General features: G+C 38.5%; 2 protein-coding genes across 2 annotated transcripts in view; one reads left to right on the top strand and one right to left on the bottom strand.

The window, feature by feature from the left end:
* The window catches only part of LOC311587537 (uncharacterized protein), a 494,998-nt gene that overhangs the window by 179,308 nt on the left and 297,045 nt on the right, over positions 1-18,645 (bottom strand). The window lies entirely within an intron of this gene.
* Positions 1-18,645, top strand: part of LOC311587533 (uncharacterized protein) — a 428,822-nt gene that overhangs the window by 216,762 nt on the left and 193,415 nt on the right. The gene's annotated exons all lie outside the window — the stretch shown is intronic.

Genomic DNA, 18,645 nt, shown 5'->3' with positions numbered 1-18,645 from the left:
ACGAGCCCATGAGAGCTCCAACTGAAAGAAAAATCATGCTTCTGAAATCATGCTCCTGAAATGCCCATCCTCTATCTTTTATTTCTAATTCACATCCATCAGTCTTGACCTAACAGATCCTACAACACGCACTGAGGAAATCAAAGAATCATAAGTTCTATTTTTAAGTCTTCTATAGACTAAACTTTAAAATATAAAAGAATCGGATAGGATTCTTCATGTATACAATCTACCAACGTTAAATCAAGACAAAGTACATATTTAAAGAGAACCACAGCAACCGAAATATATAGGAGCAGTAACTCCACAATAAGTAATGATCTCAAGAAATTCAAAACCAACAAAACAATGAATGATTTTCAAAATGGGGTACACAGAGTTAAACAGAGATTTCAAAACAAAGGAATACAGAATGGCCAAAAAGCAGTTAAAGAAATGCTTAATGTCCTTAGTCATCAGGGAAATGAAAATAAAAAGCCCCTGAGTCCAAATCTGCCTACCATAATGTTCTACTTGTAGTTTTCTAGGACCCGCTGGATCCTTCTACTTTGTTATTCTCCCATGCTTCTCTCATCCAGAGTCCCATTAGGATGTCCTCCCCTCTGTCCCAGTTTCCTGGTAAGTGAAGGCTTTCATGGGACATGCCCCTTGGGCTAATATGCAGATATAAGTGAGTATATACCATTTGTGTCTTTCTGCTTCTGGCTTAACTCACTCATTATGATCATTTCTAGTTCAATCCATTTATCCACAAATTTCGGGAATACCTTGTTTTTAATAGCTGAATAGTATTCCATAGTGTATATGTACCACAATTTCTTTATCCATTCTTCTACTGATGGACACTTAGGCTGTTTCCATGTTCTGGCTATTATGAATAAGGCTGCTTGACTAAAAAAATCTTTCATACTTTATAGCATAAATAAATATACAAAGAGGAAAAGGAGTTAGTTATTAGTATTGACTATTCATAAAAAGACATGATAACGTGGGCCAGGAACAAACCGGAAAGCTCAAGCCTACAGAAAAATCTACAGGTGTATGTAAAGGCTGAAAATAGGCTAAAAAGTCTTGCCCAGGGAAGAGAACATCTTTGAATCTATCAACACAAAATTATCATCCCAGAAAACATACAGAGAAACAACATTATAAAGACAGAGAGAGGTATATGTAGGAGCATATATGAGTACAAATATACATGCAGGAAAATTAAAAGTATACCGTGGACTTGAATGAGAGACAGGGGAGGTGTTTGAAAATCTTTCAGAGGTAAGAAAGGAAAGGGAAAAATGATGTAATTATATAAAAATTTCCCCAAAATGATAGATCAGATATGGGGAGTGTGAGGAGGGTGTGAGAGGACCGGGAGAGCAAAGGGAAAATGGAGGTAGTGGTATCTAGGGAGCATCTGGGTACCTGTGACGGGAGAGGCTTCAGGGAGGACATGGGGTACTGTCTCTGAGTAGCAGAGACTGAGTTGACCATACTCTAGACAGGCATGTGTTCTAGTGGTTATAGGGGAACACGAATCCATCTACAAATGTGTCAACACAAAATTTACCCTGCTATGAGATGGACAGAGATAAAGATAGAGCCTGCGGGAAGTTCCAGTCAATGAGTGGTCCAGACTGGGAGTGGGAGATAGACCCATGGGAGGACACCAACAGTATTCTGTTATGCTTGCAGACAGGACCATAGCATAACTGTCCTCACATGCCCTCATCCATAAGCTTATGGAATAAGATGCTGAAACTGAAGGCCAAGCATTTGGAACTAAAACACACCTTGTTTGATGAGCAGGATAGAAGTGACTATTCAACAGCCCAAGGGCTGATCTGAGAACCAAAATTCATCAATGCTGGTGACCCACAGGTAAGAACGATCCAAATTTTGTGGAGCAACGTTGTGTCCAGCTTCAGGCCACTGGGCAAACTGCAAAGAGCCTGGTTCCCACAGAAATGGGCACACCGCCTCCAAAGGCTAGGGCCACACACCAGCTGGTACTCTTTAGTGGACAAAACAAAGTGGGGATAGCCAAACCAACCATGTGGGTTGTATTACTCAGCGGATCCACAGTCAGGATCACAAGGGAACTGATTTTAAGTCACTCTGAAAAGCCACAAAGAAAGTTCCTGGGTTACCTAACAGCCACATTATTCATGCAGGACCCAAAACATCTGGTTGGAGGGCTGCTCTTGAACACTCTAGTGCTCACACTTGCTTGAATCTGTAAAACCACCAGTGACAGTGGGTTCTACCATCGAACAGACCCCACAGCCAGGATCACAAGTGTATCTGATCTCAGGTCTCCCTGAAAAACCACAGAGAGTTCTGAGGTCCAAGCAGGCACTGGGCATACAATCCAACCAGAGGTAGAGCTCTGGGTAAGAACCCAAACAACAACCCCGAAGACCATTTGGTACACCAGAAGCTGAATCTAGCAGTCACACTACCACAACAAGCCATGGAAATACTATGTCAGCTGACACACTAGAAAAATATTTCAAATCTGAAGTTATGAAAATGATAGAGGCCTTAAAGGAGGAAAATTAATACCTCAAATTAGAACTGGAATACACAAAGAAAGAAATGAACAAATCATATGAAGGAACTACAATCAAACAGGAGAAAGAAATTAAAAAAATGTTTCATGACCTAAAACAGGAGATCAAAGCTATGAAGAAAATACAATCTGAGATAATCTTTGAAAATCAAGAGAGAGGACAGGATCTACAGACATAAGTATAGCCAACAGAATACAAGAGATGGAACAAAGAACATCAGAAATAGAAGATATGAATGAACAAATGGATACACCCATCAAAGAAATTGCTAAATCTAAAAAAAGCTCTTGACACAGAACATCCAAGAACTCTGGGACATTATGAAAAGACCAAACCTAAGAAGCTTAGGGATAGAAGAAGAAAAAGGCTCTCGACTGTAAAGCCCAGAAAATATTTCCATCAAAATCATGGAAGAAAACTTCCCTAACTTAAAGAAAGATGTGTCCACAAATATGCAAGAAGCCTAAAGAATTCCAAATAGATTGGACCAGGAAGGAAAATCCTCCTGCCACATAAGAATCAAAACACTAAACATACAGAACAAAAAGAAAATATTAAAAAACTGAAAGAGAACAGGCCAAGTCACATATAAAGACAAAACTATCAGAATTACACCTGACTTCTCAGCAGAGACTATGAAATCCAGAAGAGCCTGGACAGAAGTCATGCAGACACTAAGAAAACACAGATGCCAACTCAGTCTACTATACCCAGCAAAGTCCTCATTCACCATAGATGGAGAAAAGAAGATATTTCATGACAAAACCAAGTTCAACCAGTACCTAACCAGCTCTACAGAAGATACTAGTAGGAAAACTTTAATCCAAGGATGGAAATTTTACTCAGGGAAAGAAAGGAAATGAATAACCTCACACTCACTAAAACAAAAGAAAGGAATCTCTCTCTCTCTCTCTCTCTCTCTCTCTCTCTCTCTCTCTCTCTCTCTCTCTTTTTCTCACACACACACACACACACACACACACACAACCACTTCCAACATCAAAATAATAGGAACCGTCAACCACTGGTCATTAATATCACTCAATACCAATGGCCTTGATTCCCCAGTGAAGAGACAAAGGCTAACAGAATAGGTGAAAAAAACAGGACCATCAATTTGATGCATATAAGAAACATATCTCAGTAATAAAGATAAACTATGGGTTTATAAACACTGGGTTCCCTCTCCTGCAGCAATTCCCACCAGTCACCATGCCAATCACCTCTGCCAGAGGGTTTCCAGCTGCAAACCTCAGCTGCCATCGTCATCGCTGCCGTTCTGGTCTGAGAAAATTCACGCTCCTCCCGTGTTCATGGGGTATACAGATTTTCTGTATTTTTGTCCTTTTGAACTGTGGAGTACTCCTAAAGTAGTGTGGTAGGGACCTTGGTGCTCCTGGTTCAGAATTCCATGCAATTCCCTGAATCATTTACTGGAGCTTCTAATCACAGTCCGCTTTGCTCGCCGCCATCTTGGATCCCCCTATTTTCTAGATTTAAAAAAAATGAATATAGAAGAATTCCGAGGGATGATGCCCTCTTTTATGGGTTGAGCCTCCATCTGCTGTTGGACCGACTGTTCTAGTGCCTGTAACTTTTCTATATTTAAGGACAGCGTACCTACCCAAACAGACTCGCCAGTTAACCATTCTATTGGTAGTGCCATTGGAATTATATATCAGCAGTGGCCCTCCTTATTAAGTTGGAGAGCCAACTTTTGCTGTCCCTGTTTATGAACAGTCTATAACTCTTTGATAGCATTTTAAAATATTTTCATCAGAAACACCTCTTTTACACCTTGTCTGTGGAATGTGTGGAATGATAATCTACACTTCCCATTGCTGCAATAGATCTCTTTCCTATAACCTCATGGCTATATCTGACACCTATGGTTTTAATTTTCCTACCTGACCTTCTGGCATTTTGTATTTAATCCATTTTAGACTTTGATTTACCTGAGAAAACGTACCAATTCCTAGGATGTGTGTAGATATCTTTTGAAGTGGCCAAGGTGGAATGCAGAAATATTATGACATTATTATTACACCGGCTCCTGCATCCACTGTGCCTTCAATTGTAATTTCAACCATGGTCTCTTATCATCATAAACTGTTTGCCAAACTATCTGCTTTCTGGTATCTTTAGAATTGCCTGTTCTATCCATGGATGCTTCTATATCTCTGTTAAGTGGCTTACTTAACTTTTGAGGAACACTTCTTGTCTCATTGGGCTTGAAGCTTCTTAGTTGGTCTCTAAAATGTTTCTCCTTGGTTGAGAGGAAACGTATGGCCTGTGTTGTGTTTTGCTGGGGCCCAAGCATGTTCCCTTAGTCACTTGTCTGACAGTAAGGAATTGCCTCGAATATCTCTAGATGATTCATGTTCATAAGCCCTGTGTCTGCTCCTTTCTCATCTTTTACTTACCTCAGGAAACTTTCTCTCTGGATTATCATTAGAAAAAAAAATCATCTTTAGGAACTGTTTGTCAACAGTCCTTTAGGAAATGGCCTGATCTTTCACAGCCACAGCAATAAACATTTTGAGCACACATATCTTTTATAATTGTCTGCCAGCTACAACTGAATTCTGAGCATTAAATTTAATATCCACAGTAGTTTTAATCAAAATATAAGTAGGTGCAGACCTGGCCATTAAAGACCTAATATCCCTTTTGCATTCAGCATTAGCACTGCCAAAAGCTAAATATTAATTAAAAGTTCTCTAGATTCTGGTAAGTGAAGACTTTCATGGGACATGCCCCTTGGGCTAGTGTCCAGATATAAGAGAGTATATACCATTTGAGTCTTTCTGCTTCTGGGTTAACTCACTCATTATGATCATTTCTAGTTCAATCCATTTGTCCACAAATGTCCCCAATTCCTTGTTTTTAATAGCTGAGTAGTATTCCATAGTGTAAATGTACTACAGTTTCTTTATCTATTCTTCTGAGGTATACTTAGGCAGATCTGGGCCCAGGGGTCCTGCTCAAACTATGGCATCAGCCAAGGACAATAAGTGCAATAAACTTCGAACCCCTACCCAGATTCAGCCAATGGACAGGGCATTCTCCACAGTTGAATGGAGAGTGGGGTCTGACATTCACATGAACTCTGGAGCCCCATATTTGACCATGACCCCTGGATGGGGAGGCCTGGTGGCACTCACCCGAAGGATAGCAGGCTACCAAGAAGAGACTTGATACCCTATGAGCATATAAAGGGGGAGGAGGTCCCCCTCAATCACAGTCATAGGGGAGGGGAGTAGGGGGAAAATGGGAGGGAGGGAGGGATGGGAGGATACAAAGTATGGGATAACAATTGAGATGTAATATGAATAAATTAATAAAATACATTAATAACATAAAAAATTCTCTAGATTTGGGATCTGATGTTGCTCTACTAAAAACACAAGTTAATCTTTGTAAAAAGTCAGTGAAAGATTTTTTTGAACCCTGGCTTATCTTTCTAAATGATTCAGAAAGATTCCCCTGTTGTTCATTCTTGTCCTAAGCATTTAAAGTTACTCTACAACTGGTATAGAATTTTGTATATAGATGCAAAATACGTATAATTCTAGATATAGTGTTATAGAATTGAAATGTAAGTTGATTCTTCACACCCAATATATATATATTCATATGAGGTAATGTACTCATGTAACTCAATTACAGTACAAGAAGGTTTACCTTTTGAAAGTGCTATTGCAGGATGTTTAGGATAAATAAGTTATACAAGTTAATTTTTAGCTGATCAAGTCATGGGCATGTCAATCACTAGTCTACTTTTATCACAAGAATATACATCTTAGGTGCAGCAGATATATGATTCTATAGAAAGAAAAGGTCTTCAAAAACCTCAGAGAGACATGCAGAATATGGCATTTAAAAATGTTTTTTATTATTTTAAAGATTCACTGACAATGAGACAGGCTAACTCCTGGCAACACCTAGCCTACCTCAAAGAGGGTGATGGGCATCAAAGAACATCCTTATGGAGATGGCTTCAAATGTGGCAAACAAGCGACTGTGCAAAATGTGCTGTTTCTACCACAGACAGAATTCTGCCTAAAAATGGGCAAGCTTGGATGCAGGCAGAGTCAATGGCCAAACTCTGCCAAGACAGGGTAAGCAAGTCCTCAACAGTCACTGCGTCACAAAAATGTCTGTCATATATATTGGGCTGGAAGGCTGAAAAAGGTGTTCCAAAATAATAGAGAGTTTTGGTTGACTATTTAGGTAGAAAACTGTCTCTGTCATCTTCTCATTTGGAAAGCTATGAACCTGCACTCATGGCATACTCTGGTAGTCAAGTTTATTCCTTCTCTAGTCTTGTGATGGAGTCGAAGACCAGGTAGCTTAGTTGTACAATAAAGCTTAATTGTTTAGGAATTAAGATGTTTTTAGGTCTACATAGATGTTTTAAGTTGATAATGACAAGAGGTGATGGAGACTGATTTACATTCAGAATTTTTGACACACCAAGATAGGAAAGTTGTTTTTTTCAAGGCTGTCAAATACAAATAACTAAAACACTTAGAATGTAACATTTATATAATTTCTGATTATGTCATGATTACTCTTGCTATAGGTATTTTATTTTATATATGTAGAATAATATAAGTGTATATGTAAAAAATAAAAAAATATAAAAAGTTACTGTACAACATTATTCTAAGATGTCATCATCAAACATAGTCTGTGCTCTTAATTGAGCATAATGACCTTCACTTAGTAACTGATCCTCAACATCATTAATGCCTCTGGTTCTATTTCATTGCACCGTAACAGAAACCTCATCTTTTCCCTATATTAGTCATTGTAGTGGAGGGCCAGGTTCTATAACGGCTAACATCAAATCTCTAATCTTTTGTAATTGTATGAATTTGCATGGTCCAGTTATTAAGTATCTGATTTAGATAGAGTGAGTACAATCCATAAGACATTACTGCTTCTTTAAATCTCTTTTAAGTCTAGCACCTATATTGGCTGCCACCCAAATTCTTCAAACCCATGTGGATTTCACTCATCTGGAGCTAATTCTTTTATTGTATCTGGGAAAATCATTGTTGTTTTCTAACGAGCCGGAATTCCATTTTGCAGTCTTGTCACAAGGTGGCGCTGTAGGTTTTAGATCAGGTTCATCTGAAGCTTATTTTGATTCAAATAATCGTCTACATTTTGTTCCATTGCTTGGAAGTTAGCATGGATTTTTTTTTCAGTTCTTTCCTTACCTAAGTCTGGGTTATTTTGATTTCTCTTAAAGAGGAAATATATAATTACAATCATTACCCAAAATATAATTACATTTATGCTGATGATTGAAACAAAATATATGCGGTTCAAACGCCTTCTGCCATTGTGTTTTCCATTTTTATTTTCTTTTTAACATTTTTTCTTTAATACGTGACTCTTTCTATTGGAGTCACCACTTTATTATTTGAGCTAAATATTTGTTTTTCTCTTAGTGTTTTCAAACTAATACATTACCCATCCAGAAGTTTGGATCTTCATCTTTTCAGTCACCTGGCCTCACTGCTTAGCTTAGCAAATGGTGATTAGCGATAGTAGCCAGTTCTGCCTCCTTGAGTCTACCCAGGAGGCTGCCCTACTGGTTCTGTTTTCTGCCAATCCTGGCTGCAGCCACTGTTTGCTGGCCCATTGCCGAGCATTTCCACCCAACAGACTGCTGATGCCAGTCCGTATCCACCTCAACCTTCCCCAGCTCTGAGAAGGTGTTTAGCCCACATGGCAGTAGGCATTCCTTAGGCTGGCACATATTCCCACAGAACACAACAGCTTGTGCTCCTTTCCACTGCATCTGTCCTAGACTCACATGGGCTGCCACACTGGGCCAGCCCACTGCTGTGGACCTCTGCTCACTCTGTGTGACAGTGGTTTGTCTTCCTGAGAAGCATGGTCAGGAGGACCTCAGCCATTCCCAGGTTTCAACCACCTGCCTGATGCAGAAGGGGCCAACCCTTGGTGCTATGCTTGGGAGATAAGGTAGCTGTTATGTACTGAGGCTTAGTTCTGCGCTCTCCCTTCACCCCACCCCCCCCTCTCTCTCTCTCTTATTTTTTATAATTCTTTTTAAAAGTTTATTTCTAAGGCTGTTTAATTCTACGTCCATTTAACAAGACATCATCAATCAATTTTCAGAGCCATGTTATAGGTGAATCCATCACAGTTCATTTGTGGCATATATATTTATATTGTTACACATAAATAAAATAAACTGCATACAGCAAGAAGAACCACAAAACAATCAGGAATGATATAGATGTTACATTCATGGTATTTTGGCTAATTGTATTTGGCGACTTTGCAGAAACATCTTTCCTATCTTGGTGAATTTAAAATTCTGAATAAAAATCAATATCTATCATATCTCATCTTTATCAACTTAAAACATCTATCTATCTAGACCTAAAAACACTGTAGCCCCTAAACAACTAAACTTAAATAAAAAGGCTAACCTAGCTGGTCTTCAGCCTCATTAGAGGCTTGAGAAGGAATAAAACTTTATTACCTGAGCAAATGAGAAGTTAAGATTAGTAGCTCCCAAAATGAAAAAAAGTGGGCTGAAAAGAAAGAAGGGGATATAGAAATATATAGTAATGACAGGATAAAAAGTAGGTTATTGAATTTACTCAGCAACCCAAGGACTTAATTGTTGCTCACAAATAAGATTGTTTTTAATGTATTGGTATAAAATTTTGTATATCGATGCAAAATAAGTTTAATGTTGATACATTGGTTTAGAATTCAAATTTAAGATTGTTCTCTACATACATTATGTATATATATTTCTACTCCAATATGAGATATTGAATCCATACAACTCAATTATAATACAAAGTTTACTTCCAATCCCTGGAAAGTGCTATTGTAGGCTGTTTAGGATAATTAAGTAATACAAACTAATTGTTAGTTGAACAAATCATGGTCATGTCAATTCTAGTCTATTTTTTATCACAAGAATATTCATGCTAGGGGTAACAGATTGATATGATCCTATAGACAGATAAGGAAAAACAGTTAGATAAGGTCTTAAAAAGCCTCAGTGACCTGTAGATTATGTCATTTAAAGATGCTTTTAATATTTTAAAGACTATTTGACAGTAAGAGAGGTTAACTCCTGGCAACACACTGCCTACCTCAAAGAAGATGATGAACACCAAAGAACCTCCTTATGGAGAGGGCTTCAAATTCTGCAAACAAGCCACTGGGTAAAATGTCCTTGTTTCTGCCACAGACAGAATTCTGCCTAAAATGGGCAAGACTGGATGCAGGCTGAGTTGACAGCCAAACTCTGCCAAGACAGGGTAAGCAAGTCTTCAAAAGATCCTGCCTCACAAATATGTCTGTCAATTATACCCGGCCAGATGGATGAAGATGATACTCCAACATTATAGAGAGTTTCAGGTGACTGTTCAGGCAGCCCTGCTCTCTCTTAAAGGGACCAGGCCTCCCTCAAATAGCCAATATTTGCCACAGAGCAGCATGCATCTCTAGAAAAATGTTTTCCATGCCTTCTGCCCAAGACTTTTTTCTGATGCCTGAATCTGCCCACTGTTGTTGCATATAAGGTAGAACTGGAGTACTGACCAGATCAACTATCCCCCAGGTCTAGATCCAGGGCACTGAGTTGACCCACCCCAAAATCTATGTTGTCTGTGAATGGTTGGAATGAGTGAAGGGGCCAGTCCTGCTTATCCAATGCTGCAGGATCTCCAATACACAGAGAAACAACAAGATAGCTGTGAGGAATACCAGTGAGGATTTAACATTGATGGTGTCACAGAATCCAGAGTCCTTGAACCGAACCAAAGGCTCATTGTAATGAATATTGACAAGTGAAGATATGTGAACAGATGGATGTACTGTAGAACACACTGACATACTATTTTCATGATGAGATGTTTTCTATGTTTTCGTGTGTGTGTGTGTGTGTGTGTGTGTGTGTGTGTGTGTGTGTGTGTGTTTTATTTTGGGGTGACTGCAAGAGCAATGGGTTGAAATGAAGGGATGGGGGATATGTGGATCTGGGGTGCATGATTTGAAACTCACAGAGACTCACTAAAAAATCTTGAGGTACAGAAAGTTCACATATTAATGTTAAAAATCTGGAGATAAGATTTATATCTTAGCAAAAATAGTAGGCAGTGAAATGAAACCAATAATCTGTTCTGTTTTGCTGACTTTTCTCTATCACAGAGTCGGGTGGCTCTCCTGACACAGAGTGTAGAGAAAACTTTAAAAACACACATGGTATATACTCACTTATAAGTGGATATTAGCCTAACACAGATGTCCTCTGAAAGATTCTATCCAGTGGGGGAGTAGGACTTATACTGAGACTCACAGATGGAGGCTAGGCTGAGTGCTGAGGTTGTATGGAAGAGTAAGGTGACAGAAGGACCCAGAGGGGGTCAGGAGTGTCACAAGGAAACAATCAAGGCCAATGGCCCTGCACAAACTGATGCACCAACCAAGGACACTGCAAGCAGAGAACTTAGACCCTGTTCAGATGTAGCCAATGGACAGCTCATTCTCCATGTGTATGTGTGTGGGCAGAGTGGGGACTGCCTTTGACATGAACTCTGGTTCCCAAGATTTAATCACTGCCCCTTGGCATGTGGTCTTGAGGGCACACAGAGGAAGGGGATGCAGACTATCCTGATAGGACCTTATAGGCTTAGATCAGAAGGTGGGGGAAGAGGGCCTTTCTTGTCAGAGATCTAGGGAAGGGGAATAGGGCAGAAGAGGGAGGGAGGGTGGCAACAGAAGGTAAGAGTGAGACAACAACAGTCAGGATGTAATGTGAATTAATAATGGTGGTGGTGATGATGATGATGATGATGAAGATGATGATTATAATAATAGTAGCAATAACAACATGTCTAAGTCTAGAAAAGGTAGAGCCACAGCCTAATTCCAGAGCCAGCTTTTCACTAAAGAGAACAGCAAAAACAATTTTCACATTACCTACATTCAAAAGACATTTGATTTTCCACTAAACAATACCATGCCCAGATATTAAAATCTGGTTACATGATCTAAGCCATATAAAGTTGTACACAGAGCTTACTGAGCCATTCTCGCAGGACCTAAAACATAGGAGTATTGAGGGTCATGCGTAGTTTGAAGGTGACAGTACTAAGATTTCAGTGGACCTAAGATTTCAACAGAATTCATGAAAAATTAAGCCAGAGGTTATTTGTGTAATATTTTGGTAAAACATCCTTTTTATTTTGCTGGTGTCCTGAGAAATTAAGTGAGGCAGAAGTTATTTGACAAAATATTGATTGTTTTATACATATTACTGATTCATTCAGGACTACAGTGAAAAAGAGCAACAAGTGCTGTAAAAGTAATGGTTAGCTTGTAATTTTTAGAGAAAACATCACTGGATAGTTCCAGATGACAATAATATGCTGAAAGAGACAGAAATTTTCAAGGAGATTATTACCACTAAACAAGAAGTCCTTTCTCTGCATTGGAAGCCTAGGGAGGTACTCTAAGGGAAGACACCGTCCAGCTAAGACTGCACCTTTTGGAAGGAGTCTGAAAAGTGATTCTTCATCACAGGAAGAAACCTCATAGGGAACCTGCTACAAATGTGATCTAAGCATGCCATTTTCCATCCCAATTTAGAAGCCAAACTTGGTGGAATTACCCATGTTGTACTTGGAACAATTTATTGAAACCAGAAAGATGCACAATTTAAACATCATTAATTCTTCCTTTGATTCAGTTCAGCACCATTGAAGCCATCCATCTTTAGCAGAGACAGTGTCCCGGTGAAGTGACTGGGACTGGATTCACAGAAATAGCCCCAGCCTCAGCGCCAAAACTCACAGGTTTTCCAATACGTGTGCATCCAGCAAGCACAGTGTCTGGGCCGACAGACCTCCCTAACGTGGGTCAAGAAAACCAGTATCAGGATAGCTGATTTACAGCCTTCCCTTAGTGAGAGTAGGGTACCTGGGCTCCTGAGAAGTCTAGTGATTCTCAGGAGTGTAATCTGATGAAAGTCTTTGACTATTCCATGAGAATCACCTGCCAGCCAGAGATCATACCCACTAATCCAAAAGGCCTCTTACTCAGGGCTTTCCCACACCATAAGAACTCCAGTGGGCTCCAGGACTACCATCCACCAACAGAAGCAACAAAATGGCTAAAGCGAGTGTAAAAACACAATCATCAAAAGCCAGAGCAGTATGGCGTCTCCAGAACCCAGGTTTCCAACAACAAGCATCCTTACATACCTTAACACAACTGAAACTCAAGAAAATGGCCTCAAGACTAAGTTTATGAAGATGATAACTGAGACAATGAATAAAATGCTTTAAGATAGACAGGAAAATACAGTCAGACAGATTGGGGCCTCTAGAGGAGAAATGAATAAAGCACTCAAAGAAATACAGGAAAATATAAAGAGATAGATGAAGGAATTGAACAAACCATTTAAAGAAATGATGGAAAATTCAAACAAACTGATGGAAAGCAACAAAAGGGTTTAAGATCTGAAGCTGGAAATAGAAACACTAAAGAAAGCACAAATTGAGGAAATCCTGGAAATTGAGAACTAAGGGAAGAAAACAGGAACTGCAGAGGTAAACATCATCAACAGAATATAAGACCTGGAGGGAAGAATCTCAGGTGTAGAAGACAAAATGGAAGAAACCAATGCATCCATCAAAGAAAATGTTAAATCTAAAAAAATTTTTGAATGAAACATCCAAGAAATAAAGGACACCAAAAAAGACAAAATTGAAGAATAATAGGAATAAAAGAACGAGAACATTATCAGCTCCATGGCCCAGAATATATTTTCAATAAAACTTTAGAAGAACAACTCCCCAATATAAGCAAAGAGAGGCCAATAAGCATAAAAGATGACGATACACTAAATAGATTAGATAAGAAAAGAAAATCCTCCCTCCATATAATAATCAATACACTAAATGTGCAGAACAAAGAAAAAATGTTAAAAGCTGTGAGGAAATAAGGCCAAGTAACATATAATGGCAAACATATAAGAATTACACTGAGCTTCTAAGTGGAGACAATAAAATACAGAAAGGCCTGGGTAGATGGCTTGAAAGCCCTAAGAAAACACAGATGCCAGTCCAGACTACTATACCAGAGATGGAGAAAACAAGATATTCTAGGACAGAATGAGATGAAACAATATCTACAGAATATACTGGAAGGAAAACTCCAGCCTGAGGAGATTAACTACATCAAAGAAAACACAGGAAATAACCTCACTGAAGCAAAACCAAAAGGAAAGAAAGACACAAATGCACTACACGCACCAACATCAAAATAATGGGAATTAGCAATCATTGGTCATTAATATCTCTCAACATCAATGGACTCAACTCTTCAGTGAAGAGACACAGGCTAACAGAATGGACACGTAAACAGGACCCAACATTCTGCTGCACACAAGAAATACACCTCAGGTACAAAGATACACATTACCTGAGAATAAAGAGCTTGAAAAGTGTCTTCCAAGCAACAAATTCAAGAAGCAAGCTAATCTAATATCTAATAAAGTAGACTTTCAATTGCAATTAATCAAAAGAGATAAGGAAGGACACTTTATACTCATCAAAGGAAAATTCCCCTAAGTTGACATCTCAGTTCTGATCATCTATGCCCAGAACACAAGGGCAACCTTATTTATAAATTAATCATTATTAGTGCTGAAATCACAGATCAGAACCCACACACTAATAGTGGGAGACTTCAACGATGTCCTCTCACCAAACAATAGGTCAATGAAACAGAAGCTAAACTGAGAAATAATGACACTTCCAGATGTCATGAAACAAATGGCCCTAACAGATATCTACAGAACTTCTCACCCAAACACAAAACAGTATACCTTCTTTTCAGTACCTTACAAAACCTTCTGCAAAACTGACCAGATAGTAGGTCACAAAGCAAGCCTCAACAGATACAAGAAGATTAAAATAATACCTTGTATCCTGTCAGACTACCATGGACTAAAGCTGAACCTCAACAGCCACAGAAATAATAAAAAGCCTACACACACATGGAAACTGAAAAACTCCCTGCTCAATAAAAAGCGGGTCAGGAAAGAAAAAAAAAACTAGGGACTCCGTAAAATCCAATGAAAATGAAGGCACCTCATACCCAAAGTATGGGACACAATGAAAGAAGTACTAAGAGGAATTTTTTAATTTTTAATTTTTTACATATACATTTATATTAGTACACATATATACAATAAACTACCTATATCAAGAAGAACCATGACATGATCAGGAATTATATAAATGTTACATTCTTAGTGTTTTAGTTATTTGTATTTGACAGTCTTGAAGAAAACAACTTTCCTATCAAGGTACTCCTAAAATTCTGAATGGAAACCAATCTCCCTCACATCATGTCATTATCTATTTAAAACATCTATCTAGACCTAAAAAGATCTTAATTCGTAAACAATTAAGCTTCATTGTAAAACTAAGTCCCTGGTCTTCAACTCCCTCAGAGACATGAGAAGGAATAAATTTGATTATCTGAATATGCTGGGAGAGTAGGTTAGTAGCTTTCTACCTTAATAGTCACCAAAAACTCTCTATAACATTGGAACATCTTCTTCAGCCTTCTGGCCCAATATATTTGACAGACATATTTGTGAGTCAGAAACTAGTGAGGATTTGCTTAGCCTGGCCGTTCACTCTGCCTGCATCCAAGCTTGCTCCCCCTTTTTTTTAGGCAGAATTCTATCTGTGGTAGAAATGAGGACTTTTTGCCCAGTGGCTAGTTTGCCACCTTTGACGCTATCTCCATAAGGAAGTTCTTTGATGCTCATCATCATCTTTGAAGTAGGCTGGGTGTTGCCAGGAGTTCACCTGTCTCATTGCCTGTGATTCTTTAAAATAATAAAAAACATTCTTAAATGCCATATTCTTCATGTCAGTGAGGTTTCTGAAGACCTCATCTAACTATCCTACCTTATCTTTCTATAGAATCATATCTATCTGCTGCACCTAAGATGCCTATTCTTGTGATAAAAGTAGACTAGTGACTGACATGACCATGATTTGATCAGCAAACAATTAACGTGTATAATTTATTTATCCTAAACAGCCTGCAATAGCACTTTCAACGTATTGGAAGTAAATCTTATAATTGAGTTATGTGGGTACAATATATATATCTACCTGTAGTGAAGCCTAACTTGTCATGGTGAATGATACCTTTGATGTGCTCTTGTATTTGGTTTGTGAGTACTTTATTGAGTATTTTTGCATCAATGTTCATAAGAGAAATTGGTCTGAAATTCTCTGTCTTTGTCGGGTCTTTGTGAGGTTTAGGTATGAAAGTTATTGTGGCTTCATAGAATGAATTTGGTAATGTTTCATCCATTCATACCTTTTGGAGTAGCTTGAAGAGTTATCGCTGTTAGTTCTTTGAAAGTCTGGTAGAGTTCAGTGCTGAAATCATCTGGCCCTGGGCTTTTTTTTAAATTAGGAGTTTATTAAGGATTGCCTCTAATTCTGTATGAGAAATAAGACTAATTTGTTTATCTGATCTTGATTCAATTTTGGTAAGTGGAATTAATCAAGAAAATTATTCCTTTCCATTATATTTTTCAAATTTTGTGGCATATATGCCTTTGAAGTAGGATTCTATGATTCTTTTTATTTCTTCAGTGTCTGATGTTATATCTCCCTTTTCATTTCTGATTTTGTTAAGTTGGATAGTGCCTCTTTGCCTTTTAGTTAGTTTGGCTAATGGTTTGTCTATCATGTTGATTTTCTCAAAGAACTAGCTCCTGGTTTTCTTGATTCTTTGAATTGTTCTCTTTGTTACTAGTTTATTGATTTCAGTCTGGAGTTTGATTATTTCCAGTAGTCTACTCCTCTTGTGCATTTCTGCTTCTTTTTTTCTAGTGCTTCCAGATGTGTCATTAAGTTGCTTATATGGCTATCATAATGTTCTACTTGTAGGCTTCTAGGACCCTCTGGATCCTTCTACTTTGCCATTCTCCCATGCTTCTCTCATCTAGAGTCCCACTAGAATGTCCTCCCCTCTGTCACAGTTTCCTGGTAAGTGAAGGCTTTCGTGGGACATGCCCCTTGGGCCAATATGCAGATATAAGTGAGTATATACCATTTGAGTCTTTCTGCTTCTGAGTTAACTCACTCATTATGATCATTTCTAGCTCAATCCATTTATCCACAAATTTTGGGAATTCCTTGTTTTTAATAGCTGAATAGTATTCCATAGTGTATATGTACCACAGTTTCTGCAGATTTGGGTACAGGACACTCTCCACAGTAGAGTGGAGAGTGGGATATGACTTTCTCACATACTCTGGTGCCTCACCTTTGACCATGTCCCCTGGAGGTAGAGACCTGGTGGCACTCACAGGAAGGACAGCAGGTTACCAAGAAGAGACTTGATAACCTATGAACATATACAGGGGGAGATAATCCCCCTCAGGAACATCATATGGGAGGGGAATAAGGGGAAAATGGGAGGGAGGGAAGAATGGGAGGATACAAGGGATGGGATAATCATTGAGATGTAACAAGAATAAATTAATAAAGGAGAAGAAAAAAAGTTTCTATATTTAAATTAGTGCTACACACATATGTGTATACACATACACTAATTCTTAAATAATATTCAGTTTGTGTTACATTTAACCAATTTAATGTAGTTACCAATAAATCTTTTATTGTAGACATTTAAAAAAAAGAATAAGACTCTGACGACAATTTTTAAAGAAATGTTATAACACGTTAATTTCTTCCCATTGAAGAAGGATTGATGGGAAAGTTTTAGAATAAGGGCAGTTTTACCGGGGTTAGTCAATATAGAGCCATGAAGGAAAAGGAGAGGTAGCTGAGAGGCAGGACCACCTGGGATAGGCAGAGACAAAGTAGAAACTATATCTAAATTTCAAATTTTTCAACCTTGCTCCAGTGACTGACCTTTAGAAATACTGATCACTTCTTCATAGCATCAAGCATTATCCTAAAACTAAAAAAAGTTAAAAATGATTTCACAAGTCACCTCTTAAGTCTGCTCTGAGGTCCTGATCAATCAGTAGCAGTCTGAGTAAAACAAGATTTTTGTCATCTGCTTAAATATTTACTAAGATGAAGGCTCAAAGATTTGGTCAGTACCCAAGTATTTTCAGCTGTGCCTGACTGGATATTTTTTTTGTTAGATGATTCTAATAAAGATCTTGCTTTGCTGGACTCTTGGAGTGCTTTACTGTTTCAGAATCCAACATTGTGACTTATTACAAAATGTAACTGGGAAGTGGCTGCTGCAAGAGGTGTACAAATAGCAAAACATATATTGTGATTTTAATGCCTGAGAGTCTTAATATGACAAATGGATGAGGTGGAAAAGGATCATCTGTACTTATCTGTAATATCCTTTTGTTACAGCTTTATAATTGTAGCTGCAAAGGGATTAGATACAAGGCTAATGTGATTTTGAATGGAAGATGCTAGAAACAGTAGTCACCCATTACCCCTCTTGAAAAGGCATTCTATCAAATATTTTAAGTGGTTTTGTGTGTGTGTGTGTGTGTGTGTGTGTGTGTGTGTGTAATACAGCTACGTCTTTTTAAAAATCACCTGTTCAACATATATTTCACAACACCAATCCAAAACAAGCAAGGTGTGTTTTGATGACCTGCAGTTCTGGCTCAGACTATGGAACTCTCCAAAGTCACTGTGGACCATTAGGAAATAACAAAGGTTGGGGAAGAAGTTCGCAACCAAACATGTTTTTCATCCCCATAGTGGAAACAGGTGCAGTGCTCCGGGGTGAGGCGATCCCCAGAGCACGTGTATGAGAAGGATGTAGAACAATGAAAAGCCAGCAAATGCAAGGCAACTCTGGTTACAGTTACAGAACTATCTCTGCACTGTGACTTGCCCTCAGTTGTCTGGGCTTTGCTTCAGTCTGTGCCCTGGATAAGAACTAGTGTATATGTTCAGGCCGAGAGCATGAAGCAACAGTAGGAAGCATCTGAAGAGTGCGAATTGTTCTCAGACATTGTTGAAGTCTGAGCCTG

This window comes from Acomys minous (assembly GCF_964271855.1).
Source record: "Acomys minous genome assembly, chromosome: 16".
Classification (NCBI taxonomy): domain Eukaryota; kingdom Metazoa; phylum Chordata; class Mammalia; order Rodentia; family Muridae; genus Acomys; species Acomys minous.
This window is presented reverse-complemented; position numbering and strand designations above follow the sequence as displayed.